Genomic DNA, 7,495 nt, shown 5'->3' with positions numbered 1-7,495 from the left:
CTTCTCTCTCTCTCTCTCTCTCTCTCTCTCTCTCTCTCTCTCTCTCTCTCTCACTTGCTGCTATCTACTGCATTGTGGCGATTCTGACAACCTCCCACTGAGTTATGTTCCTGTAGGCAGCAATCAATATGTAATGCTAAATAAAGGAATATGGGGGTCAATTATAACCAGTCACTCACATTTCACAAGGTGATGCAAGTTCACGATGTAGTGTTTTTTAAGCACACACATAATTCAGAATATTAAGAATATTAGAGTTAGAATAAGGGCGAAGATAAACTAGATAATCCAGTGTGATCACAGGGGGGGAAAAAAATCAGGATTTTGCACACTGTTTTCTCAGAAGTATTCCTGTTTCTGCAAGGTCTAATTAATACCCCGCTCACCTGTCTTTTCCTTTTTCCATGAGCGATTGCTCAGATGACTAAATCAATCACAGAGCAAACTGTCAACCAATATAAAGAAATTAACGGGGAGAAAAAAGAGAACGGGAAAGTTAAATCGAGACAAGATGAAGCATAAGATAAGCACGATGCATTAATATCTTAATCGGTCTCGCTTTACAATGCATTTACTGTTAAAAATAATAAATAATAATGGAGAAAAAGAAGAAAATTCATGGTATGTTCTGCATGCACTGTACTCTCTGGCTTCGTGTTGTCCAGGCTATTGGTGACCTCTCACTCATTGTCTCTTTTGTGTATGTGCTCTCAAGGACAGCTCTTCATCCCTTTCCACAGAATACCTAAGTGCACCAAGGCATTCAAAAGACAGCTTGCTTATGCTGCGCCAGCAAGGCCACCTCCTTTTCAGGCTCGCCATATTTCTCCCAGCAGAGCTTCACAGAAGCGGTGGGCAGACAATAGAAATGGTTTAAGAATTTGCTTTTTGCCCTTGAAGACGGCACATGCTTCGGCACTTTACAACCTCACAAGTCTAATCAGCAGCAACCTGCGTATCTCGTTTTCAGAAACTCTTTATTCTATCCTTTTTTAAATTGACGTCAATCATGCCGTTTCTCTAAACTAGTGAATGGATGGAATAAAACCAAGGATCAAGATATAGAGCTTCTCAGTATACTCATCAGTTACAACTAACACCAAGGCCCACTGTGCAAGAAGACTCTAATTTATTGATGGAGCTGCAGTTCAGGAGCTCATTATTTTCACCTAGCAAGATTAAAATTGAGTCTTAATCTGCTGGGTAAACTGAGAACCAACCCTCCCCCAAAACCGATAATTAATGTGTAAAACCATTCTTTTAAAACAGCAGCATGACCATAAAGTTTTTTGTTTAAAGTAGCACAACAGGCTCCTGCTGCGCATTACTGGAAGATCTTTAACACCATCTGGCAAGAAAGCTGAAGAAATACAGCAGCTCATTACATGTACAATCTCCTTTTAGAGTCTCGGCGCTCTTGGTTCAAATCACTGGTAACCTCAGCACGTTTACAAGAACTGGAATTTTAACACATTTATTTTTGGTTGCGGTCTGCCGAGTTATTCCCAGAAAAAAGTTGTGAAAAACTTTGGTGGAAAATAAAACTTTAAGAGAAGATGTGCTGACGCCCAGAGGAAGCTGGGAGTGCTTGAGTAGGAGAAAAACTTCATATGTGGAAACAGATTATTAAACGAGGATATTTATAAGGGTCAAAACTATTTAACTCTGACTCAAAACTTTCTTTTCAAGGAGATGTAGTCAGACCGAATGTCCGTTTTCTTATTCCTTGGTGATGGAAGCACATTTCCGACACTTATTCTTATTCTGAAGCGATAAAAACTGAGTTTATATGAGGGCAAACCGCTGCCTCACAAAATCCGCTGAGTCATCCATTCGCGTATTCTCCAATATTATACAGAGTGAATCAGGGGCATATTTGATGTGCAGCAGACAGCACATAAGAGACAGGGAGATTCTTGTGACGGCTGCTAATTGAACACTGCGGCCTTTGCCATGTTATTTTTCACTCCTGTCCAACTGCATCTGTCTCAGGACCAGAGTCAGATCACTGGACTTCTGAAATTACCTCACAACACAGAATCATGCACTCACCAGCGCTAAATACACAAGTAAACAGGCCCATGCGCCTGAGGGTACACAGCAGTGAGTGTTTGCTCCTGATGATATTGCGGTCAGCAGTGTGTGAAAATTTAATAACTGAGTAGATGTCAGGCGCCACATCTCACTGGATCAACCTTGTTGGGGGGAAACTGAGGTCCCCTGCCATGTATGAGCTCTCTATGCTTCACTGGCAACCACAAAATATTTACAAACTGCAAATACAACGGCCAAGATCCCTGCACCAGCTACAACTGCTCTTTTTACCTGTCGCAGGGATGTTTCTGCGCTCTTTTGCTCAACACCGTTAAGCATTTTGACATTCGACTGACTGGAATCAAGCTGTGACCATGTTTGAAGTTGAACTAGAAGTCTCGGTGCAGTGTGCTTGTGTATGTGATCGCGATCAGTCAATGTCGCACAGAAGAGGATTGATTGGAGATGAATAATGTTCGTCATGGGGGCAACAGGGCATGTGGCGTTTAGAATTGGGAAACCCAGTTTGAGTCTGTGACAAATTTATCACTTTCTCTGCACCTGTTGTTTGAACTGCAAGTCTGTGGGTTGCTCAGCATAATTTTGAACTTGTCATAAATTACAAATGAACAACTTTCCCCGCATGTAGAAACGCACCCGCGTTCAGTTCTCCATAAACTGCTGCCTGGAGCCTCATGCGGTGATTTTCCCTTTTAAAATTGTAAGCACTTACTATCTTTAAACTCAACTCCATGCCTGGTGGCAGCAGGCATTAACATGAGCATTGATCCCGTAATCATTGTGTTTATGCCAAACTCCTTGTGGAATCCAGACATTTTTGATCACAGCAAACATCTCAAAGCTGCAAAAGCTCGTAATGCAGCACTGAGACATCTCGCCTACGAGTCTTGTCTGAATGAGACAAGAGCTGTCATTTTTAGCTACAAAGCTCTGTGCTCAGGGACCTTCATTCAGTGTGTTTGAAGGCTCTTTACACACAAACACAGGGACACGCACGCACTAATTGCTGCCTCTGTCATCTTGATGACTTCCCTAAATATTCAAGGTTTGCATCTGGGTTAATTACACCTTTCTAATCCCTGCGAATCTACCGCATGGTTCAAATCGGCCTCTATGGCAGACAAGAAAGGCTTTGTACTGTTTATGTAATATAACCAGCTAAATGTGTCACTTTTTAAAAAATTTTTCTTTCAGTAAATACAATGCACAGGGCACAGGCAGCTCATGCCTTATGCAAGCGTGGCACAATTTTTCAGAGTGAACAACTCTTGAATGTGCTTTATTTTCTGTTTAAGTAGCAGATTCAACTTGTATTGCAGGCCTTGAGGAGATTTGTGGAAGTGTCTCATAGAGTGAATTCAACTTATTAGAGCCAAGAAGTGGCCATGATGTCTTATTCAGTGCTGAGCTGCATGAACCTACGGGCAGATTGAAGACTGATCAAGCATTTTGCTTACAGAAGGTAAAAAAGGGGGGTTAAAGGTGTGCATGCCTGTGCATTTTTCTGTGGCTGATTAAACATAGATGTCTAACTGACCCTTTATCTTGAACATATTTACACAGGCTTTAAAACCCTCCTTGAAATCTTTGCAATGTGCAGAGCAGTGGAAATTTTGCAATGTTCTCTATGCCTTTGAGTGGCATGCCATGTGGCTATAATCCATGAATCCCATGGGTGCTTCTGAAGCATGCGACAGAGATGTGATGGTGTCTACAGCTGAGTTATTCTTTTTAAATGATGAGGATATCTTTGCTTTCCCGCCGCAAGGAGGGAATGGATTACAGCGAAGGCTAAATTGTTATTTCAAACAAAATTTCACAATATGTGCTTCAGTGTCTTTGAAACACCCCCCTTTTTATGAGGATAAGCTTCGAAAATTGAAATAAGATGGGAGATGTACAATCCAATTTTAAATTCAGGGATAGATTTGCCAGATTTTTAGCTTTGCCTATGTCAAACAAGGTGGGAAAGTGGGACAAACAGCCAGCTCTGTTCAACAGTGTCAGATTATGCACCTTCAAGCCTCCCTAATTAACACTGTATATTTTGTTCATTCAATCAATAAAAGTGCAAAACTCATACTTTCCTGTTTTATGAGATGTTTATCTTCAGAAAAAGCAAAAACTGAAAAGGTTCTGCTAAAAAATAGTCTAAAATTTGACATCTAAGACGGTAAATTGTCAGTTTAACATTATATTTATGTATGGATTGATTGCAAACCATATGCCCTGCCAGTTAGTGAGATTAGAGCTGCTGTTATGTGGATTTTGTTGCTGTCTTAAAGAGAGCCAGGCCTGATGCTACACAATAATTTTCAGTTTTTCTTGTAAGCTAACTCGAAGCAGGTTCAGATCCACGCTGAGGATGGCGTTTTGACAGTAATATTCAATGGCATCTTTTGCTGAAATATCACATAATTCCTCTAAATTCAGAGGGGTTTTTTTGTCATCCACTTTTCTTCAAGCTTGCCAGAGCCATAAATTGACATTCTTTAAAAGAAAAAGGTTTTGCACCAACGTCTTAAGCTCATAAAGTATATATTCACATTCATATCCATCCAGACTGATTACATCAGGACCTTAAAATGCTGTTAGCAAGGGAAAAAAGATTGCTTCGGTTGTCCATAGCCTCGTGACGAATGACTTGTATGGACGTAGCCTGCTATCAATTATGCATAATTTACTGCAGTTAATGCAAACAACCTTGAAACTTTTGTGGGGCGTTGGCAAAATTAGTCAGTCTAAGCTTTCATTGCAATCAATCATAGCCACTGTTACTCAGGTGAACGATGGGCTGCTTGGAACAAACCAAGCCTCTGCCAAGTGTCTGCCAGCCCCTAAATCTCCTCCAGCTTTGCATATGAATGGCATTTTAGTGTCTTTCTCACAGAATGTATAACTTTTTAATTATGCACTAACATTACCTGCTATTCATGATGCATCTTTCCTCAAGAACCGAATTTTGTAACAAGAAACAAAGCTAAGTTATAATCAAATACGCAGTTTCTCTCCCTGGATTCGGTGTATTGCCTCTTGGACTTGCCGTATTAGTCTTATTCTGTAATTCGTGCTTGTTCTCAGGTAATTCTCATTAGCCGTACATCTGTGCATGGCTCAAGTTTATTTTAAAATGAATAAAGGGTACTGGCGTTGCTGAAAATCCCACAGTGACAAACATCTTACAGAGTGGGCATGCAATCACTGACTAATCAGTCCAATCCATTCATTAACAAGGCAGGCTGTGTTTAAGCACACATAAACACAATGCAAGCCAGGCACATTTCTTCAGGCTGCATCAGCTTTAACCTTACCCAGCATCCTCACATCCATGTGGGATCAGCAGGACGAACATATGGGTAAAGAGTGATGATACTTACCTTGGCAGTGAGGCTGTTGATCTCAGCTGCCTCACTCTTATAGTATCATAATCATTCCCCTCACACTATTCTCTGACACACAGATGCTTATTTTTCATGCTCTCAGTTACTCTGCAGATCCCATCCTCTCCCTCAGTGCTAGAAGCTCAGACATTGAGCTAAAGCTATTGTTTTTTTTGGGGTTTTTTTTTCCAACTATCCACTGAAACTCACTCAACCATGTTCCTCTCTCCTCGTCTGTCTCATCCACCCAAAGCCTCTTGTCTGTCTTTTGTTCAGACTAAAGCAACAAACCGGAGTTTGCAGCTGGATCCAAAGCATAATGGGCTTACTTTCAACCAGTGAGAACAAGAAGTTCAGATATTTAAAAAAAAAAAGCAAGCAGCTCTATATATAGAACCTGCATGGATTTACGTCCACAGTAAATAAATAAAAATGTTTTTTTTTTCCTTCCTAGATCCTTTTAGTGATGAAAGCCACATGATCTGCTCATGTCAGGAGAGAGCAGGGCTTAATAACAAAAGCAAGAGTACGCATGTGTGTGTGTCAGTGTATATGTGTGTGTGTGTGTGTGTGCACAGTCCTTTTGCTGAAGGGAGGATGGGTTCATCTGTTGGGTAGGAAATGTTGGCTGGTGGTGATTTTGTTAGCAGCGGTGGAATGATCTAGATAATACACTTATCCACGCCCCCTCTGGGGGTAGGAGAGCCACTGACATCTGATTAGATTCCACAAAGATAAAAGGATCATGAAGAGTCACATGTTTAGTTTATTATTACTGGGTGACTTTGTGAATCTATCTTATGAATCAACATCAGATAATAAAGCGATGCCTAACTGTATTTAATCTTCAGTCAAGAAGTGATGATTGGTTTACCGCACTTGTGTTTCTACCTTGAACGACTTACTGGAAATGAGGTGACTGTTATTTTAACACATTCCCGACTTAGAGCTTGCTTTCATAATTACTCTTGTTACCTTTCAAGAATTTTGTCTTTGATGCCAGGAGTGTCACAAATAGACATATGTGAGTTTAGGCCATTAATGAATACTTAAAAAAAGTATTTTCTTAAAATACTGGATATTTTGTGTATGTGTTAGGAGACTGGTGCAATGTTTGTTATCTAGGGAAACAAGCCTTTTTCTTTCTTTCTGAAATTTACACAAGACTATTAATACCTTTTTATGTGATTACACTACTGTGCAAAAGTCAAAAAAGGCATCTCAAGGCATCCCTCATTTCTTTATTTTTTTTTATTAATAAATGAGTAGAAGATGCTGCAGTTTATTGAATCATCTGCAAATATAAAAAAGAAACAGTATATAAGGCAAAAATGGAGTTTGTAGAATCCTAACAAGCTTGAAAGTCAATATTTGGTATGACCACCTTTGTTCTTGTGATGTATTTAAATATTCTTCCAGTTCCTTACGGTGGTAACATAGTGTAATGGTTTACACTATGGCTTAGTTTTCTAACAAGAAAAAAGATTCCTGGTTTGATTCTGAGACACAAAATCCCTTTGGGGTTGTGTCAGGAAGAGCGTCTAGTGTGAAAACTGCCAAATCCAACATGCAGTGTTTACAGCTGTGGTGACCCCTCGGTGAGTAAAGGAGCAGTTAAAAGTAGCTTTCAGTCTTCAGGAATAGTTCTCCAGGCTTCTTGTAAGAAATTCAAAGCTCTTCTTTGGATGTTGGCTGCCTTTTGTTCTGTTCTCTGTCAAGATGATCCCACACTGCTTCAATAATGTTGAGGTCCAGGCTCTGCGGAGACCAATCCATGACTGATAGTGTTCCTATCCTACTGTGTGCTTTTTCCATCCAGGTGTCACTACAATGGCAGTGTGTTTGGGATCATTGCCATACTAAAAAATCGTATTGCATGATGAATCTGATGGTATTTTTCTGTCTTTGTATTTCGATGATTTTTGACACCACCATCACCACCACAACACCACTGGCTGACGTATAGCCTCAAACCATGACAGAGCCTCCACCTTATTTTGCTGCTTAGAGAAAAAAGGTTGACTTTTTCTGAAAGTGTCAAAATCAGCATACCAGCACCT

The sequence above is a fragment of the Haplochromis burtoni genome, unplaced genomic scaffold, assembly GCF_018398535.1.
Source record: "Haplochromis burtoni strain Fernald_Lab_line unplaced genomic scaffold, NCSU_Asbu1 Contig_81, whole genome shotgun sequence".
Lineage (NCBI taxonomy): Eukaryota > Metazoa > Chordata > Actinopteri > Cichliformes > Cichlidae > Haplochromis > Haplochromis burtoni.
The sequence above is the reverse complement of the archived record's forward strand: the minus strand, read 5'-3'. Positions refer to the sequence as shown.